Source organism: Podarcis erhardii, assembly GCF_964252035.2.
Source record: "Podarcis erhardii genome assembly, chromosome: 8".
NCBI classification, from domain to species: Eukaryota; Metazoa; Chordata; class Lepidosauria; order Squamata; family Lacertidae; genus Podarcis; species Podarcis erhardii.
In genome coordinates, this window is record NC_138499.1 from 64,548,052 (window position 1) to 64,570,147 (window position 22,096).

General features: G+C 41.4%; 1 long non-coding RNA gene across 1 annotated transcript in view; it reads right to left on the minus strand.

The window, feature by feature from the left end:
* Positions 1-1,266: 1,266 nt before the first annotated feature.
* Positions 1,267-22,096, minus strand: part of LOC309348177 — a 39,854-nt gene continuing 19,024 nt past the window's right edge. Inside the window, exons 3-4 of the long non-coding RNA XR_014159271.1 lie at positions 5,849-5,918; positions 1,267-1,284 (exon numbers count right to left, since the gene is read on the minus strand). This is a non-coding gene — a long non-coding RNA (uncharacterized lncRNA). The remainder of the gene's footprint in view (positions 1,285-5,848; positions 5,919-22,096) is intronic.

Sequence of the window (22,096 nt, forward strand, 5' to 3'; positions counted from 1 at the left end):
AACTAAAAACTGGTGGGATTATGACCCAGGAAGTCTCGATTATAATTTGCTTCATGTGTCTACAATTTATGGAACAACTGCTAAAACTTTAGCCACTGCAATTGGCCTGATTGCTGCCCAAACTCTGGTAGGAAGGGGGATCTTGATGTTAATGTTTACATTCAGCCCATGAGAACCGAAGTCTGAAGCAAATTTCTTCCCTGATCTCGCTATGCTTAATGACTTCCTCTCCCCGATTACTGAGGAAATCATTAGAAGTAGAAAGTGTGCAAATCTTTCATCGTGCCTTTTTAAACACAAGGGAGGTCACCCAGTGGTAAGTTGAGAAAAGATCAGTTGTTCCAAAGTTTTCATAAGACTTATTATCCTACAATTACTTCCATATCGCTGGACTTGACTTCCTACATTCATTCTCCAGCAGGCATGTAGCCGGGATGCATGCTCCTCCAGGAAACTTCACAAAGATGTGGAGATTTTCACAAACCTGTCAACTGGAGGAGGAAAAACTTGGTTTGTAAAGAGCAAATCAGCACCAGAATTCTAGAGGGCCAGTATGGAATAGAGAGTAAAGTGTCAGGCTTGGTGAACTCATATTCAAATCCCTAAGATCATTGGATGGTCTTACATCATTCACCTTATATCAGCCAAACCTACCTCTCAGGTGTGTTGTGCGATAAAAAGTGGGAAAGAGAACCACAAGTGCTGCCTTGAACTCCTTGGGTGAAGGGTAGGATATAAATATATAACACCAAGATGTTTAAAGGCATATTTCATTCAATGATGAGCCTCTCCTCATTCCATTTCCCACCCCCCATTTGATTCATGTTCTGTATAATTTGGGACTTGTGCACAGAGTTAATGCATGCAATAATTATAATTCTCCCTTACTGCATTATATTTAAAGGTGTAAGCTTCTCAGTCTGCCTCCTTTAGGCAAATTACCCCTGAGAGAGCTTCTACATTACAGATGGAGTGAGTGTGATCCCATTAATTGAGCCAGGAAAGAGAGCATTTGAATCGCAGACTCCAGAGCATAGGAAAAACCCTTATCTCATTAAAAGAGGAGCTAAAGAGACTTTCCTATAGGGCCGCAACCTTGGCTGTCCCTTTGAACTGCATGCTGAGTCAGAAAGGTGAGTGATGAATAGATTTATCTGCCTCTTGAGGCATTTGGGTGGAGTTCCTTTGAGAACACCTACCTGGCTGTACTCGCCACCCGGGTGGAATCTTCCCCACAGAAGCAGATACTCAAAAAGGCATCTGGGACAGCCATAGAAAATTAACCTGGAAGAAGATAACTGTTCCATAAGCTATTGGTGTAGGTTTAAATGATTCAGATAGGTACTTATTGCCAAGTTAATCTTGTAAAATGCCCAGGTTTCTTTTTGTAGGAGAGGTGTCATGTAACACAGGGATGGGCATCCTATGTGGTCCTCCAGATGTCGTTGGATTCAAACTCCCAGGGGTGGTGGGTTTTGTTGCAGTCCAACTTCTGGGCCACAGATTCCCCATCATTGAACCAAAACACTACCTTTTCAGCATCAGGTTATGGTTATTCAGTGAACCACTGCCAGTTGCAGGCGCGCCATCTGTGCAGGGCCACATAGGAACTATGGGACATCACACACACACACGCCAGGCCGCTGCAGTGTGGGGCAGAACCCGGCATGCCTAGCCTGCTGATAGGTGAGTGTCTGTTGTGATGTCTGTGGGGTGGGGGGGGACCCTCAGAAATTCTGCTGTTTCCCCCCTCGTATAGCTCTTTTGGCATCCTTTGGTGTCCTGCTTGAGGCTCAGGACCACAATATCTCAAGGACCGCCTCTTTCCATATGAACCTGCCTTCAAACCTACCTGGACCCTGAGGTCATCTTCTGAGGGCCTTCTTTGTGTGAGTCCTCCATGAGAGTTTTGGAGGGTGGCAACATGAGAACGGGCCTTCTCTGCAGTGGCTCCCCATCTGTGGAATGCTCTCACCAGGGAAGTTCGCCTGGCCCCTTCATTATACAGCTTTAGGCACCAGGCAAAAACGTTCCTTTTTAACCTTTGGTTCACCTAATTGACATCCTATACCCTTTTAAAATATGGCTCTTTTGGGGAGGGTGTTATTGGGTTATTGTTTTTATTTTTATTTTATATATTGCTATCTTTTCTGCGAATCACCCTGAGACATCCGGGTATAGGGCGGTATATAAATTCAATAAATAATAATAATAATAATTGAGGAGGAACTCCCAATTCAACTTTAAATTGCTGCTGGTTGTCTGTGCTTCATAGAGTTCACTGTTCGATGTGGCAAGAGAAAGTCAGCGCTAACCTCTTGAGGGATCCTTGGTAGGAGTTTGGGTCCGTCTCCACTGTCCATTTCTGGGGTACAGCACACACACAAGCAAGTATTATTGAAGACAGCACTCTTTCCCCTTGGCATGCACAGAGGGTGTTAAGGTGCACATTGGGGCTCTAACTGATGTGGCCTGATCCCAAAGCTTCACAATTTCATAGGACAGGGGGGCTAATGCCAGAGCCCCAGCTCACACCTTAACACTCCAATGCATCTGTCCCACACTTCCATTCAGACTGCCTTGCAGAAGACTGGCTTCCATTTGGAGGTAGTTCAAACACCTCCAAAGTGGGCCCTTTGGTCCAGTACCTGGAGAGGGTCCAAAGTGGAGCCAAATCCCTAGTAAACACAGAATTCTAGTTGCTGGGTGCTGGAAACGTCAGAAACTTCTGTAGGGTATTGTAAGAAAGTGATCAATAATAGACGGGATTGACTCACTAGCAATGAATCCTACAACAGGTGACACTGGCGATCCTGGAAAACAAATCCATTCCTATAGTCCTGTCAGGAACGATGCACTACAAAAGATGTTCTTGGCAGCAATATTGTCTGTTTCCTTTCTTTTCCCAGGCTACATATGAAGTCTTTCCTCTGGTCTCCTCCTCCCTCTTGCCATCTTCCGCTCAGCGTGGCTCCCATGAACCCCCCTTTTTGGTGGTGATACATGCTGTATTCAACGCCGTTGGAGGCTGAGAGTCCTCGGCATGAGCCAGATAAACAGTGTTTTTGTCAAATTTCCTAGACTGACGTACTGTAAAGCCAAATCAATGCGTATTTGAAATGGGAGCTGATCAACTCCGCTGCGGCAAGCTCTGAACAAAGATAGGAAAGGGGAAAGCAGATGAATTAGTACAGCGTGCAAAGGCTTTTAGAGAGATTTCTCTGTGTTTGTAGAAGTGGGGGAAAGATGGGGTTGCTCTGGGCAGGGATGGGATTGCATAGATTTTAATTGAACATACAATGCTCTGTACAATGGTAAAAAGCAAGAATGTTTTGATTGCCATTGAACTACCAAGGAAAAGAAGCTAAGTGCTAAATAAATACACCCAGACACTTTGTGGCAAGGGGGAAAAAATGAAGGCAAAGGTTTCACACTGAATTAACTGGGATTGGTCTATGAAATTACTGAAAAATTGCAGTCAAATGGAAAAGAATTAAATATTTTAATGAGAAATTAATTAGATTGCATTTGTCACGGGCATGGAAAGCAAAGTCACCAATATTTGAAATGAAGCAATTTTATGAAAGAAAAGAGTGGAGTGAGCATACGCATAAACAATTTTTTTTTTTAATACACCTGATAATTTCTAACTCAAATTCACTTCTAACAGATTAGAAATTGGTAGGACAGTCTTTATATCTGTGATGGCAGCCACAAGGTGAAATCCTGAAAACAGTAGCCATGAATGTAGCCTGGCAAAATCCCCATGGCAAGGAAAGTAGCATTTATTCTGTGGTAATCAGAGGGGCTAAAGCACTATCAAATTCTCAGGCGTGTGCCCTCCTTAAGGGGAGGACCTCAATAATTTGTTTATTTATTTATTGCATTTATGGCCCACCAGTTCCTTCAAGGAGCTTTAATTATTATTATTATTATTATTATTATTATTATTATTATTATTACCCTGCCCTCCCCAGCCGAAGCCAGGCTCAGAGCAGCTAACATCATACAAATAACACAGTACACATAAAAACAGGAATCAATTAATTAAAATACATTTTAAGATTAATTCAGGCAAATTAAAATCTGGACAAATGGCAGTTATCAGGTTAAGATTGAGAGCGGTTAATACTTGTCAGGACCAACTGTTTTCCCTGATCATATAAGGACCTGTGAACAGGCTGAGAGGCCTCATTCACGCTTGTTCTTATACAAAGGAAAATAGGTAAGACTGCCCCCTGGCCAAAGGTTTATTCTGTCCTCAATTAATCTCCACAACAACCCTGGGAGGAAAGTTAGGAGAGGCAATGACTGTCCCAAAGTCACCCAGTGAAAACTTCAAAGCCGAGTGCAGATTCGAACCCTGGTCTCCCAGGTCCTAGGTCCAACATTCCAACCACTACACCATGCTGGCTCTCACATATTTTCTAACATTAAAGAACTGAGAGGAATGAACTACATATTGCAGAAATTGGGGTGTGGTGGCTCCAGATGTAAGCCCACAGAAAGGGATGGCCGAAGCTGACATCCCTGACCCCTTTTCCCCACACAGCCTCCCCACTTCAGCCCCACAAAAACCGCTCTCCTGGGAGCTGGGTGGATTCTGCTAACTAAGGAGGACTCCGGCGCAGGAGAGCCCTCTCCCCTCTCAGTTATTCATGCCTCAGCCCACCCCTATTAAGCATGGTCTCCTGCAGTAGCAGCCAGTGGGGTGGCGAAAGTGAGGTTGCATTGCTAACCTGACTTCCCAATGCCAGGAGTCATCCCCTGACACTTCTCCCCTAGGGTATACATGCTCCCCTCCACCAGAAGGTTCTCACTCTGAGACAGACACCTTGGCATTGTCTCCCATACCAGGGCTGGAGAGACCTCATGCAAAATCCCCACTAAACCATGAAGCCAACTGGGTCACCTTGAACCATTCACTTTAATAAAATTGTATAGTTGGAAGGGATCCCAGGGGTTTTGTAAGCCAACCCTCTGCAATGCAGGAATCTCAGCTAAAGTATCCATGACAGATGGCCATCCAACCTCTGCTTGAAAACCTCCAAGGAAGGTTCACCTGCCTTCTGAGGGAGTCCGTTTCACTGTTGAATAGCTCTTACTGTCAGAAAGCTTTTCCTGATGTTTAGAATCTTCTTTCTTGTAACTTAAAGCCATCGGTTCAAGATCTACCTTCCAGAGCAGGAGAAAGCAAGCTTGTTCCCTCTTCCATGTGACAGTCCTTGAGATTGTTGAAGATGACTATCATATCTCCTCTCAATCTCCTCTTCTTCAGGCAAAATATACCCAGCTCCTGAAAACGTTCCTCATAAGGCTTGGTTGCCTTCGTCTGCACACGTTCCAGCTTGTCAACATCCTTCTTGAATTGTGGTGCCCAGAACTGGAGACAGTATTCCAGGTGCGGTCTGGCTAAGGCAAAATAAAGTGCTTCTATTAGTTCCATTGATCTGGACACTCTACTTCTGTTGCTGTTGATTCTTTCATTCAGCCTAACCTACCTCACAGGGTTGTTGTGCCCAACAGACATCACAGGATTGTTGTCAGGATAAAATTGAATTGGGTAAGCATGAAGTTCACCTGCAGCTCCTTAGAAGGGCAGAATATACTTGCAACCAACCTATCTCTCTATATATCTACCTATCAATGTTTCAGCTATGGTTTGCAATCACACCATTATATTACATCAGCACTATAATTTGAGGACATTATTTGGACCATGCTTAAAAGAAGAAGATATTAGAAGCCACAGTGATCCTCATACAGAAAAAAAAAGAAGATGAATCGTTTGAAATGGAAGCCATGAATCAGGAGAACTCAGTCAAGTTGTTTTGCTGTTGCTACTCACAAAATGTTGGCCATGGAGACGGAATCTGTCCCGCCCCAATGAACTTGTCATACCTCCTTCAACTGTGAATCTTTTTTAAAAAAGAAAGAAAGAAAAAGCATAACATTTTACCTATCAGAAAAAAGACAACCTATGATTATTTCATGACTTAAAAGGATCACAGTGGGCTTCCACCAATCTCTATAACCAAGGAGATCAAAGTGACAATGCGATTACAGGTACCACTTGAAGGAAGTTATAAGGTGCTGCTGTTGGCTGTTGTTTCTGTCTCACCTCTGGAGTCCTATTTACAGTTTTGTCTTTCAAAGTGATAACTTGGTATAAAACCATTGTTTGTTTTCAAGGCATGCTCTTTCTTCCCAAAACAAACGGTTTAGTACCTCGCATTGCGGACATCAATTGCTCTAAGATCATTTTAATCTCATGTGCTGTGAACCTTTGAGTTGGTTTTAACAATTACTAACTAGGCTAATTTGTATGGCAACAATTTAGAAGCAAGGTACATAGAACACCCAAGCTTTGCCTGTTGATGGGTTAAAAAAAAAAAAGCACCACAGAAGCAATTTTAAAAGTTCACATTTGCCTAATCTATAAAACTAATTTATGACTGTGGAAGTAGGAGAAACAAAGGTTAACAATTAATGGCCTGAGTTATTTAAAAATGACTGAGGTAGGCAGATTTTCCTCCCATTTTGATGACTTTTCACATGCAAATGCTGGCTGCATTGTGCAGGAGTTTACAAAAAAAAAAGTAATCTATGCAGATGTAGCATTCCTTGCCCTGCACCAGAGGGATGGAAATGTGGTTCCTTTGGAAACATTTTTAAAAAAAAATAAAATAAAAATAAATCCAGTATGATAAATCCTTTAACATAGCATGTCTGCTTAAGATTTTGCAATCTTCAGCAGAATGACCTAATTGACTTCATATTGGGCATTGCAACTTGCTTCTCTTTGAATTCCGAATCACATTAAGAGGGACGTGAAATGAGGATCCTGCTTTGTGAAACTTTTAAACCTGTCATAAAAATATATATACCCACTGTTTCAGCTATCTTTGGGGGTACAGTTGAATATGTTTTTAAGCCTTCAAGTGAGTGCCATGTGCCAGTTTAAAGACCAACAGAAACCAACTCCACCTCTTGATAAAGTTCTGAGTAAAGTTGTGTGTCTGGAGGAAGTGAGGAAATAATCATAGAGAGCATTGTTCAGCATGAAAAAGATTTTTCGTTTTTGTGACATGTGGCTTGTCTTTCAGCAGAAACTTCATCTCTCAGCCCCTACATTTTGTCTCCACCACATACAATGGTTGTGTGGATGGTGTCACTATGTACTGGTATATGTTATTCACTAGTTGGCATTAGACTTGGTTGTATCTGGGTGGAGTCCGAAGTTTTCTGTTCTTGTGGGAAGGAAACAATGAAGTTCTTGTCTTCTACCCTGACTGGTGTGTCCTCTGAGTCTTCTGTGACAATGGAAACAGAAGGAAGTGGTACATTTCTTCTCCCATTTTTCACCCTATATTAGCCTGCTAGCTGATACAGTGGTACCTTGGTTCTCAGACAACTTGGAATCCAAACCTGGAAGTAAGTGTTCCGGTTTGCAAACCTTTTTCAGAAGCTGAATGTGCTCCGTTTTGAGTGTTACGCTTCCTGTTTAAGTGCCACACTTCTGTTTTCAGTGCCACACTTCCATTTTGAGTGTGACACTGAGGTCTGTCTGTTTTTGCTATTTATTTTGCATTTTTGTTTTTGCGGCACTTTTTTTGTTTTGTTTTTGTGACTGTGTGGAACCCAGTTCAGCTACTGATTGATTGATTGTTTGATTGTGTGGCTGCAGTACATTGTTTATTGCTTTCATTTTTATAGATCACTGGTCTCGTTAGATAGTAAAATTCATGTTATATTGCTGTTTTAGGGATTGTTTTTAAAAGTCTGGAAAGGATTAGTCCATTTTGCATTACTTTCTATGGGAAAGTGTGCCTTGGTTTTGGAACGCTTTGGTTTTGGAATGGACTTCCAGAATGGATTAAGTTTGAGAGCCAAGGTACCACTGTACTGATCACTAGTGTACGTATAACACATAGTTTTACTATAATCTGCATTTGTGTTTTGCACTGAAAAACCAAGAGTCTTGTGGGATAAGCTTTCACGGGCCTTCTTTATGCATGAGGCCTTCCAAATAACAAAATGTTACTTGCTTTTAATGGATATTTTAAAAGGAGTACAATATTGATTATCACTGTATCTCAGAGATAGTGTGGGATGGTGGGAGTGAGGGGTGGGGAGCGGAATGAAGAATGCTATATTTCCCACAGACTCTGGTATGATCTTATACAAGTGATAACAGAGAAGAGTGCGCACGTTGGTTCTGTGAAGATCACTGAATCAAGCTAGAGTTAATTAATCTTATCAATCATCTCAGAATAATCAAATTAACAAAAAAAGTAGTCTGATTCCAGACACAGCAGCTGCATTTTATCATATGAACAAATGGTTCTTCCTTCATATTTTAAATGACTGAAATTTGAAAAATAGATTTGTTAACATCATAAAGGGCAGCAAATGTTATTAAAAAAAGTGGTAGGTTAACTTGTCATTGTTCTGTCCCGAAACCTGGCATAATACATACAGTGTGGTATTGATATAAATTGTGTCTTTTTTAGAGAAGGCCAGCATAACGATTCCCTGGGAAAGATTCATTACTGAAAACCCTAAAGTAATTTTCATTTTTCTCCTCCCTCCACAAGATTTGATCTTGTGTACAGCTAAGCGTGTCTATATATGCTGTATTACTGTGAGATCTGTATTACTCAGAGATCATAAAAAAACGTGCCATTTTTCATAATACAGAATGGAGACTTTATAAACCCCAAGTATGAAAGACTTTAAATTGTATTGAAGCTACTGGAAACATTCAATGTGAAGTCAGTCTTCTGGTTTGATTAAAGGGCTAGACATCTGGCCTGTAGCTGACATGAGATGGAATCTTCTAACCCATTTGTGGCAGTCTGGAAAAAGTCCAAACAACTTCCTTGAGACAGCTCCAAAGCAAGTGGTGTAAGGCTTATACCAGAAGCTTTTGGGAATATGTGTGAGTCTACACACACTTAATATCTTAATTCCCCAGATGCATTCATCATTTTCATCTGTTGAAGTCAATCACAATGAATTATTTTCCAAGGGCACTCCAGTCACAGAAATTTGGGGAAGGGCTTTAAAACCAGTGAAATTATGCAACTCAATGGAGAGATCTCTATTCTATCCCCAAATATCCATGCTAGAAGCAACAATGTGTTTGTGTGTGGGGATATTTAAAAGAATATTATTTGTGGTGTGGGAGCTTGTTTATTTTAAGCAAAAGCAATATTTTTATTTTATAGGTCAACAGGGCAATCTCATGCGGTGAGTTCAATTGGACTTTCACTCTGGTAAACATGCATAGGATTTAGGGATGTGTCAATCTGTCGGTTTTGATTTCCCTCCATTTCTCATTTTTGCTATTCTTAAGTTCGGTTCTCCACATTAGTTAACAAATGGTTAAAGAAAAAAAAAGAATCCTCATCAGAATTTTAGCACTAATTTATTTTAATATGCACATTTTTGTATGCAGTTTTGACAAATATACACATTTTTGCAAATAAATTTCACCTTACATAATGCAATTTTGCATGTCATTTTCACTAATATGTGCATTTCTATGCACACTTTACCTTAGTATATGCATTTTGTACACATTGCTTGGCTGAAAACCCACACTGCAAAATTTGGAGAAGTGCAAATTTCGAAGGATGGCTCTGTTTCAGTTTGTGTATTGTTTCAGGAAGTGCAAATCAGATAGGTTTGCCTCTAAATGCAAACCAAATTCATTTCTTTCTGCCATCCCTAAAAGAATGGCAGACTTAATGCTTTCTTTCTTACTTTCCTTGGATTCTATGTAAAATATTTATTAACTTGACTATATAATTAATATTACTTTTCTACTCCTCTATTTTAATTTGAACATAAAAGATATGTATAAAAATCAATTGGACAATGTCAGAAATCAATGCATATAAATAGTGTGTAGTGTTAAAATTAATTGACTCAACTTACCCAAAGTGAATTTGGACGCCAAAGCATTTTGCCTAATGTTTTCCTACAATGTAATTTTCTGGATTTGCAGCAAATGATCACATAACCAAAAGATTATAAAACGATGAGACATAACAGACAAGTGACAAAACTTTGGCACAAAGCCTTTCCCCACTGCAATCCAATTTAAAGCCTAAAATAAAATCAAGATTATATGTAAAGTGATTAAAAGCAAACGTTAAGTAATACAGTGGGATGTCTCGCTATTTCAAAAGCACATGCCATAAAATTAGAAAGGAACACTAATGCATTCATAAACACTAACCCCTTAATCCAGAGTGGGACATGCTTGCGCATAAATTAAATGCCACAGTTATCAGGATCTAGTCGAAGCAGGAAATGTGTGCTATTCAACTTTAATGGCAGCTTCAGACTGAAGAAGCTAGTATCCAGCCTGTTCTTTGTGTTTCCCTTCTGGAAAGTGTTGCACAGCTGTAAGAATGTTTTATACATATTTGTCAGGTGTAGCTTCCCCACAATGGCACTGTCAGTGCACTGAATCTAAACAGCAACACCCTAGTGGTCCCGGGCCCTAAGGAAGTTAGATTAGCTTCAACCAGAGCCAGGGCCTTTTCAACACTGGCTCCGGCCTGGTGGAATGCTCTGCCTCATGAGACCAGGGCCCTGCAGAATCTGATTTCTTTCCGCAGGGCCTGTAAGGCAGAGTTGTTCTGCCTGGCCTTTGGCTTGGAGCCAATTTGATTCCCTCCCTCTCTTTCTTTTTTTCTTTTCCTTCTCCTCCTGTGATGAGGCTGCATTTTAATATTTTAATGTTTCAATATTTTAATGTTGTATTTTAATCTTGTTTTTAAGTTGTATTCATTCAACTTGTTTTTATTATTGCTTGTTAGCCGCCCTGAGCCCGGCCTTGGCTGGGGAGGGCGGGGTATAAATAAAAATTATTATTGTTATTATTATTACCAATCCCCAGCTTTCATGAACATCTCTGCTATCCATGGGAGAGCTGTTGGGAGGTCGGTCTACGTTGCTGACTTGCTGCATGTAGCACAAATCTGCAGTATGAACTATACGAAACATAACCTAGCAGGAGCCTTAGACCTGTGTCTAAATATAGTCCTCCAGACCAATCTCAGAAGTCTCTCCAGACCACACAAATCCCACCCTTGGCCACAACCCTCACCAGGCCTAGTCCAAACTCTCAAGTCACTTTCCTATCTGGAATTCAGTAAGATGGGAATCCTCCCCCTGGCAGATGGGTCTCTCCCATTCTTGGTCCTGAGAGCCAAGATTAAATTCACCTATTTTTCTCCATCTATGGATGTATTCAAATTTCATGCTCTGGGGACGTCTTCAAAAAGTTATCTCATTGCACCATTTGTGTTTTGGAAGTGTCTTGCCTAATATGAAGACCTTAAAACAAGGATAAAAATAAAGGGCAATTTTCATTTTCAAGATTATTTTTTTTAAAGCACACCAATAAATAAAATTAATGTAATTACAGCCTACTGTAGTGAGAAGGGTTTGTTTGCTCTAATCTCAATAATGCAATAAAAATGTGCTTTCCCTAAATGGGTCCCAGCTGCAAACAATCACAAAGAAGAAAGAAAGAAAATCAACACTTACGATCTAGTAAAGAAAGAAATATTCCAATGTTTTATCTGGAACGAAAATGAAAACAGCTAACAGATATCAATTGCCAAAATGAACAAATAAAATAAAATTTGGTCTTCTCATGTGGTTATTACATATCTTAGCTAAAACTCCAGAATCCAAATATTAACATATCTAGTCGATGGAGACCAATGTCGTCAAAGGAACAATGTCGTTCTGTTGGTTATCCTGGGGTGCATTTGCAGTTTTAAAGTAATGGCTTTAGATTACCACATAAATTACATTCAATCACCGTCAAGTCACATCCAGTCTGTAGTTTTTTATTCTACCATTACGCAAAACAGGGCAGGTCTTGCTCATGAGAGCAAACCAGTCAAGCACATAGCATAATTTTTACCTTACACAATCCTGTCCCTCTCCAGTGTGTTGACCAACTTTAAATTAGTATGGACAAGAACATCCTATCTCCACACAATTTTAGGGTAAGGGCTTCAATAGCAGAAATAGCATACTCCATCCTTGTCTTAAGTGCCAGGTCAAGCTTTCCAGGACTGCCAAATCAATAAAATCTGTTATCTGTGCCTAGGTGTTCCATGCAGTGTTAAAATAGATAAAGGCAATCTTAAGGGCAGCAATGGACAGTATAGTGACCTCCTTCCAGCTAAGTCGCTGCAGCAGATGAGGATAAAGAGAGGAAGCGGTGCAGCAATGGCAAGGTCAGTGCAGTGCAAACAGACTGGCAGGAATGCTGCGTTGGCTCTGCTGGCACGTATGCACCATGCCAGCATGCCCCTTCCCCTCTCCATCCCGGTTTGCTGCAGAGACTCAACCAGATGGTGGTCAAGTGAGTGGGGCAGCCTCACTACAACATGTGCTGCTGTTTAATAAGGGGCATCATCCCAACTCCGCAAATGGCAGACAAAATTACACTCGTTTATCTTCTCTCTCACACACACAAACGAATAAACCCCAAATACCTACATCTCCCCTCATCAGAAGGAGGGCAGGGAATCCCCAACACAGAACTATACTACTTCGCCAACCAAGTGTGCCACATAATCCCATACATTCTAGAAGACGATACAAAACAATGGGTACACCGGGAGAGAGCCATAATTGAAAATATATCCACCACAGCATATACATTCCTCCCAAACAAAGGGAAATCCCCACAACACTATACACTATACACTATACACTATACACTATACACTATACACTATACACTATACACTATACACTATACACTATACACTATACACTATACACTATACACTATACACTATACAGAAGCAGGCAAACTGTCCCCAACCCTATGCCCACTAATCCCCCTGGCTCACCACTCATTCTTCCACCAAGCAGCACAAAACTTCCAGATAAAAACCTGGCAAGGCAAAGGCTTATACCGCCTAGCAGACTTCTACCAAAATAACAAATCCACACTGACACAAGAATTACAAGGCAAACTAGGGGACACCCAAATGCCCTGGCTAACACACCACCAATCACATGCCTTCTCAAACAATCCAGTAGTAAAAGCAGCAGCAACTAGGCCCCTGACAACCTTTGAAAACCTCCCCCAAACAACAAAGGGATGGTATCCACAATATACAAAATAATGCTCCAAAATCCCACAAACCCCCTCAATGTAATCAAAAAACAATTTCAAAGGCTATGAAATTAACCTCACCCAATGGACTAGAATGTGGTCTAAACATCTCTTTAAATCCATCTCAGCTAAAAGAAAAGAACTCACCCTGAAACTCACTTACAGATGGTACCTAACACCATGGAAACTAGCGCTGATATGCCTAGGAGCCTCACCAAAATGCTGGAGAGGCTGCACCTCCACAGGCACATATCTCCACATGTGGTGGGAATGTCTCCAAAGCCAACTCTTCTGGACATCAGTCATATAAGAAATATGCAAAATAGACTTCCGGGTTGGCGCCATCGCCGAATGGCGGACTCCCTCCGAGCTCCGGAGGGAGCCTGCTTGGCAGGGGCTGGGTTCTACCGCGTCGGCGTCGCGGGGACCCTCAAAAACCATGGGCGCTGAAACCCATGGGCATGGTGACTCGGTGGGCACCGTTTGCGCCCCCCCGACCCGCGAAGGAGCCTTTTTAAAGGCTACGGAGCGGGTGCCGGGGGGGGTGTGGTGCTATGAGTCCTCCGCTTCCCCTACCAAGCGAAGCCGCATGCCATTTGGCGGAGAGCGCTGACTTCTTCCATTGAAAATTCGGATTAAAAAGAACAACCCGTGAGTAATTGGAAACTGGACTTAAAAAGGGAAAAAAAATTAAATTCGGAGCGAGCGGGGGAGGTGCAAAAAGGAAGTCCGTCTCCCCCCTGTCGTAGAGGATTTAAAGCAAAGGATTTAACAACTAAGATCGAGTGCTACCTTAGTTTGATAAAGTTATTAATTTCACGATGGAAAATTATAAGACTGGGCTGGAGGAGAAAAGTAGAATGTGAGCTAAAATGCAACATCCCCCCCCCCCCGGGAACCGGGAGCGATCCGCGAGAGCGCCGGGAGAGGAGAAACAGAGGCTTTGACAGCTGTCAAAGGAGCTGTCAAAGCTGAAGAATAAAAAGAGAACTTTGTTATGAGGACTTTGCCGGTTACATTTGTTACAAATTAGATACAAATTGTTTAAAACAAGGAATGACAAGTTACTTTGACTGTTGGGTGTGATCTGGAAGGAAACTGAGTTACTATAATCCCTCTAGAGGGGTTGTGGGACACTACAAGTATTGCTGGCATGGAATTTGAATTGGACTTTTTATCTCCTGGGAAACTGCAGAAATGGAACACTATTTTGTCTACAGAGGTCTCTACACTAAAGGAGACAATAGATTTATCTATTGAAGAATGGAAGGGACTTGACGTAAAGTTTTGTTCCTGAATAACAAAGCCTCTGTAGGGGATTTAGAAGCTTTTGGAATTGGAACATTTTTGCAGGAGAGCAGGAAAAGAAACTAGAGGAAAGTGAGGAGAGAGAATAATAAGAATAACATGAACAACAAGAATTGGACAAAGCTGGAAGTGGGAACATTTGGGACATCCAGATTTGAAAGGTCTAAAGAAACAAAATTGGAGTTTTTACTCTTAAATACAGAGATCTGGATGGAAAAAATGGACCTTTTTGAGATAGAGTTTTTCCAAGATTGGACGCTCGAAACTAAAGATGATCAAAAAGACTAAAAAGACGGCAAAGTGGACTTGTGAAGGATTTCGGCCTAGATGTGGGATCTCCAGGATGACAACAGGCATTGATGGACATTGGGGAACGCAACCGGGAAAGGGGGGAGGGAAATTTGGAATCCAAAGGGTGTTAAATTATACTTTATTCTTTTTTCTATTTTCTTTTATTTTAATCTGTTCTGCATATTAAAGAGGGGAACTCGTGGAAGGGAGCGGGGTCGATTTTAGGGGATGGAAAAACATTCTTAACATTGGGTTAATTATAATAAGTTTAAAATTTGGGGTAAGAACTTGTTGAATCTATTTGAAGGAATTGGAATACAAGAGGGGGTGGGGTGGGGAAGTCCTGGAAAGATGCTAATGAAAATAAGGTTATAAAATGGATGCTTTATTTTTTTCTTTTTCTTTTTTCTGTTATATTTGAAAATGTTCAATAAATATTATTAAAAAAAAAAAAGAAATATGCAAAATAACTAAGCAGGTATTAGAAATCATCCCAGAACTGGCTCTACTGAACATCTTCCAAGATAATGCTGCCCACATTATATTGAGCTGGTGAGGCAGAGAAGGAAGGGGCCAGAGGAAGTAGCCAGCAGTGAGGGGCTAGCTTTGTGAAAACAGAGGAGGGTTATAGCCCTTGAGATTCATAGAATCTTAGAGTTGGAAAGGGCCCAAAGGTCATCTCGTCCAACCCTCTGCAATTTAGGAATCTCAGCTAAAGCATCCATGACAGATGGATGTTTCTCCAAAATAGAGACCCCTATATCCACACCAAACTCTTAGTTTCAATTTCCTGCTTCTGCTTACCACTGCTTGCTCTTTTCCACTTGCAAAGTCTGTCATAACCTTTATCATAGTTGTGTGTCAGGATTAGGTCACAGATGTTGAAAGTGGGAAGTTGAAACTGAAGACCACTCAGTCAAGAAGTCCACAGTGTACGTGAGACTTGCTAACCTGTCTAGTTTGCTAGCCACCAACCCATATTTACATATTTGCATGTGCTGCTAAAGTTCTGAATAGGATGCTGGGATGTGAAGTGACTTGAAGCAACTTGCACTTGAGTGAACTCTTCAGGGAGGTCGGGTTCATGCTAATTTGAGCTTTTTCAGTAAGTGGTGACCTTGCCCCACCAAACTGGGAAGAAAAGGGTTGGACATTCCTCAAAGAGAATGTTCCAACTTGTTTGGATGAAATCAGCCTCCTGATCTTTTTGTTCTTTAAAAAAATTAATAAATAGGAAGAAAGAGAAAAGGAATCCTCAACCAGCTGGAATCTTAATTAAATATCAGTGTATCAAAACAGGAACGATGCAATGTTGTCTGATAGAATTCTGAATTTAGAAGCAGGGTGTGTGTTAAAGGCAGTTATTATTATCAATCATCGCTTCTTTAGAGTGCGGCAGCTGAAAGTTTTATGCCACATAAACTTGTTGGCTCTTGCTGAGCAATATAGCAAGATCTAAGCAACGTCACTCCATGAATATAAAAATGTTCCTGTAATTTTCTTTTTCTTTTTCAAGCGAGGACATTTAGCGATGCAACATTGCTTCCCGGCTTCATTTTATAAACGTCTGCTGGTTAAATCTCAGAAGGCCTTGCATGCAGATAATTAACCATTCATATCTAATTGACTTAAATATTAACGTTTTCTGGATGGAGGAAACATGTGAAAAGGTTAAATGGCTTGTTGAAGGTCAAAGAAGGATGGAATGGTAGCAAAGAAAAAAGGAAAGGAAAGAAAAAAGCTGATGACAGCTCGGTAATCTCTAGCCCTACTCTACTGAAGAGCTGCACTCTGATGCTTTAGGTTTGCAAAATAAGGGACTTGGTGGGAGAAGGTAATTTCATACCATTTTTAGTGTCCTGTACAACCTCACTGCCTAAATCAGGACTAGGCTCATGCACCAAGTGCGGCCCCAGAAGCCTTTCCACCTGGCCCTCAGAACTCTCCTCAGGCCACACACCACCTTACTTCATACCCTAAGTGCTTTTGAATCATGACAATGCCTCTTCCTAGTTTGGATGAAGGCTAGCAAAGGGTGTGTGAGCAGCTGTAGAAACCTGCCTACTGCACAAAGGTAACATGAAATTAATATCCATTGCTCCACCCACTGCGGCTTCTGGTCCCCCACCCCAAGATATGGACCTTGCTCTGAGAAAGATGCCACAGCCCTGCACTAAAATGCTAAATTCAGTAGACACACTTGTAGGGGGCAAATAAGATTAAGTACTGTGAAAGTTCAGACACCACAAGTGGAATGTGATCTTCGACCTGAAGCACATTTCCAGAGGGGGAGAAACACCTCAAGAATCTGTATACACACATTAAAGGGGAATGGATACTATACCAGTAAGGATGGAGGGGAGTAGGAATTCAATGAAGTTTTCCATTTACAGGTGAACCTACCTAATTTACATGTCTCTGAATTTTGCAACACAGTTCTCTAGCCAAGCAATGGTGTATGCTATGATTAAATGTGCATTGAAATGCATATATATTAGGGGAAATAACATACCAAACTGAATCATATTAGGGAATATGGCTTTGCAAAAAATATGTAGAGTTTGCATAGCAAAATGTGTATATTAGAAGAAATTTGCACTGAAATGCTGGTGAATTTCTATGAGGACTAAAGAAAGAATTGCAAACTGATGTGGAAATGTGGAGATCCGAACTTAAGAAGGGGAGAATGAGCAACCGAAATTGGCAGATTTATTCATCCCTATTTATGAGACCTATTAAACAGATGATGACACTGGATTGTGCTTAAATTACATCCAGTATTCCTATTACTAACACTGCCATAGGTGCCAAATCCCTGGGGCCCTGGGTGCCCGAGCACCCATAAAATTCCCCGTGAAGGGGCCAGGCACCCACAAATTTCAGGGCCAGGGCCAAGTACGCTGCATGGCACCCACAGCCCTGAGCACCCACAGTTGTGGGACCAAGGTAAAAGTAAACTAAAGAGCAGAATGATGAGCTTCCACAGAGATGATCACATATCATTTTGTACTTCTTAAGTGGTTCATTGATCAACAGCACAGAATTTCCTTTTATATGCAGTGTTGCTTTTCAACTGGTGGTTTTTCATAGTGGCCTGGCTCTCCTAGATCGGCAATCACAGCCACTTTGCTCCTTAGCCAGTTGTGCTGAGAGCCACAATTGTCACAGTTCATGTCCGTCTGGTAAGGGCTGCTGGTTTTTAAAAAGGGTTTCCAGAGGCTTGGAGGCTTTTTCAAGGGCCATTCCCAATATAAACAATTTCACGTAAAGGTAGAAGAAGAGAAGAAGAGTTTGGATTTGATATCCCGATTTATCACTACCCGAAGGAGTCTCAAAGCGGCTAACATTCTCCTTTCCCTTCCTCCCCCACAACTAACACTTTGTGAGGTGAGTGGGGCTGAGAGACTTCAGAGAAGTGTGACTAGCCCAAGGTCACCCAGCAGCTGCATGTGGAGGAGCGGAGACGCGAACCCGGTTCCCCAGATTACGAGTCTACCGCTCTTAACCACTACACCACACTGGCAAGGTGTGGTTGCCTTGGAACGTAACCCCCGTGTAAATAAGGAGTTGCCTGTATATGTCACTGTGCAACAGCGTGCAACAGCTCCCTTCCTCCTCTCCAATAGAAAGCTGGATATTATTGAATCCGTATCTAGGATGATCTAAGGGAGCAGTTGGTTCCCTCCCTTCAGGGTGTACCCTGATATATGTACCCTGTTCATGATAAAACAGCAATAAACCGATCAAACATACAATAGTTACTAATATGTAATCTCCCTGTATACAAGTTGTACAAGTGACAATAAAGTATTTCAATTGCCCATATCAATACATTGCAGCGGATAATTTGCCTTTATGTAACGAGGACGGCATGCTCACTGGAAGAAGGTCACCCAGTCATGTTTGACCACAGCCATGCTCCTGATTCCCTGGAATGAAACCGTTATTTTGCCAGCTGCTTCTGAACCTATCTGATCTTGCATCGCATTCAAGGCCTTTGATTGAAAAGATGCTATCACCTTTAATGTTGCACTCTCTGCAGAAAGCAAGAGTACAGAGTCAGGCTCCGTTCCCGAGGTTTTTTTTATTTGTTTTTGTTTTTTAAGAAAGCCGGTTCAATTTAGCCTTTTAAAATTAAACCACATTTTGGATTAAACCAACACATGCATTAGCGAGTGCTTCATGAGATTCTGTTTATAAATGTCTTGGTGATACGATCTAAATTAGATTGTTTCTATTGGAGGAGCCCTTTATGCAGAAGCAGTTGCCATGTCCTACATGGACAGCATCATTCTGTTGAGCCCAGGAAGCTCGGAATCCCTTTCGAACTATTATTATTTTGAATTTTTGAAGTCTATTATTTGATCACACATTAAAGGAATTCAGAATTTTTATTCTGAAATAAAACTAGAAACTGAGAGTATTTTATGTCAGCTTGCCAAAGCAAATAAGGTAAAGGGACCCCTGACCATTAGGTCCAGTCGTGGCCGACTCTCGGGTTGCGGCGCTCATCTCGCTTTATTGGCCGAGGGAGCCGGCATACAGCTTCCGGGTCATGTGGCCAGCAGGACTAAGCCGCTTCTGGCGAACTAGAGCAGCGCACGGAAATGCCGTTTACCTTCCCCCTGGAGCGGTACCTATTTATCTACTTGCACTTTGCCGTGCTTTCGAACTGCTAGGTTGGCAGGAGCCAAAGCAAATAACTTATCCTAAAAACCAAGGGTTTTCATTTTCATTTTACTAAAATTACATTGGTACAATGCATCTCTAGGCCCCATGTTCCAGACAATTATTTGGGGATGGGAAGAATGAAAATGGCTTCAAGTGTGGGAAGGCCATAGCTCAGTAGTAGAACATCTTCTCCAAATCTGCTCCTGGGTTTTATCCCTGGCAACTCCAGGTGGGGATGGGGTGCCAATCATTATAGATAGATCAAAGGTTTGACTCGATATAAGGCAACTTCTGAAGTTCTAATCACATGGTAGAATTATCACATCTGCTGATATGTGCCAAAACAGAGAGGCAACTCCAATAACACAGGGTTGTTTCATATGTGAGCAAGAATGCCTTTCTAGAAGACTGTGGCCAGGGCTCAGGACTCACCTTGACATGAATGCATCAGTGACTTGAATGCACTATAGACATGCAACACCAGATGGCACCAGAGAGCAGGAAATTTCAAAATGTGGTTTTCCATAGAGATTTTTTCTTTTGTTAAAACATTCTATTTTTTTAATTATTTATAGCGTTCCCCCCCCCCGTGTTTAGATCCACCCTTAATCTCAGTAGGTGTGTAGAGAATGACACCCTAAGGCACTTTTGTATACTTAGGTGGTACTCCCAACCCTTCCCTTCCAGCTACACTGCCTAGCCCAATATTCTGTGCCACTCTAGAGGGTTCCCTTATCCTCAAAAGAGTGTTTGATTGTACACATACCGTACTTTTCTGTGTATAAGACTAGGTTGTTGTTGTTGTTTACTAAAAAAGAATGTTAAAGGGGGGTAGTCTTACACGGGGGCAATCTCTCCCCCCCCCAATTTTCTTAATTTTGAGTCCCCCAAAATAGGGGGTATCTTATACACCAGGATGTGTTATACACAGAAAAATACAGTATATGTGACACAGTAGTTGGAAGGAGAAGCCTGAAGCAACACAGTTTGTAAGCAAAAGGACATATAAAGAACTTTGGAATATGGATCCTAGCCTGGAATCCTAGCCTAGTTGGACCAGCTGGATGGCATTTTCCTGGGAGGACTTCCATTGTGGTTGAATCACATATCCAACGGTTAACCAACAATCTGGATTCTTGTGAAATGCCTTGCATTATATTTCTGAGTGTGTGCAAGATACTTTTGTGCTTTCGAAAGGACAGTGTACTGTTCTTGATTATGTGCATGTTATAGACAAGCAGGTTAGCATTGCCCTCCCCTCAAAAAAAAACACCACTCACTTTTGTGCATCAATGGCTTAAACTCGGCATGTTAGCATGTAGAGAGATAGAAGTAGACATGTCTCATGATTCCCTAGGGATAGCTTAGCAAGCTCTTCATTGACAGATGCCAAGAAGGCAATGTAACAGTAGCAAAGGTAGTTTGACTTGATGCTAGGGTTTTTTGTTTTTTAAAAAGTTTGCATTTACTGATTAACCTGGCCTCCATGCCTCAACTGGAAGAGCTGTGTTAACAACACAGTCACAGGAAGCTTAGTTACAGTTCACAAATGCACACACACTAGGGATGAGGGGGTTAATTTAAATTTAGTTCACATTTAAAGGAACTGACCTCATTTACTCTTTCCTAAACAATATGCAAACTGAAGCACAGTCATTCTTCAAAATTCACTTTTCTCCGAATTTTGCAATGCACATCTCCAGCCAAGTAATGTGAACAAAATGCATATACTACAGTGAATTGTGCACATAGATATTTGTGTGTGTGCATAAGTGAAAATAACATGGAAAAATGAATTCTATTAGGGGAAATTGCTTCGCAAACATGTGTATACGAAGTAACATTGCATACAAGCTTGTGTACATGAGGAGAAATTTGTACAAAAATACTGGCGAATTTTCGCAGACAATTATTATTATTTTATTTTATTTTTATTACAAAGACAGAGAAACAGAAGAAAAGAAACCTATGAGCTCACATTGTGTATGCAATTCACCACCAATACATCCATCCACATTTAAATATTTGAATCGACATAAGCCAACAAAACATCCAGATAGGTACCCAAATGAAATTGATTTTTATAAGCGTGATCAAATGCAACAAGGACTTTTTGTAAAAGATCACAAAGCACCGTGGAAATGCAGAGAACTGAACTGGGCATAAATGAGAAACTGGGAGAACTTGAAGTTAACATATTCATCCCATACACACAGAGACAAACATTTTAAGAATGAAAGCAAAATGACAACCGGTGGATATGGCCTGATGTTGTAAGCTGAAAATGAAGACAAGTTCCAGAATGGGGGGGGACCCAAAACAAAACACAACAGAAATCCCATAAGCACCACAGTTAGCTTACCGCCATATGCCCGGACCAAAGAAAAAAGAAAGAGAGAAACGCCAGCAGCAGTGGTGAGCCTAGGGAGACCTTGTGTCATTAGCCCCTAACCCAGCAGCAGAAGAAACTCATTTAGCCCCACGCTGGACCTTCATTAAGACAGACCTGAACCAGACTGTTGCTGTGCTTTTGGCACTGCTCTCGCACGCCTCACTGTTGGGGACGCAGCCATATCTCACCTCAGCAGGGATGCCTGGATCGGACGTTCTTTTCATTGACGGATGCCAAGATGCAGGCACAGTTAACAGTAGCAAAGGCAGTTT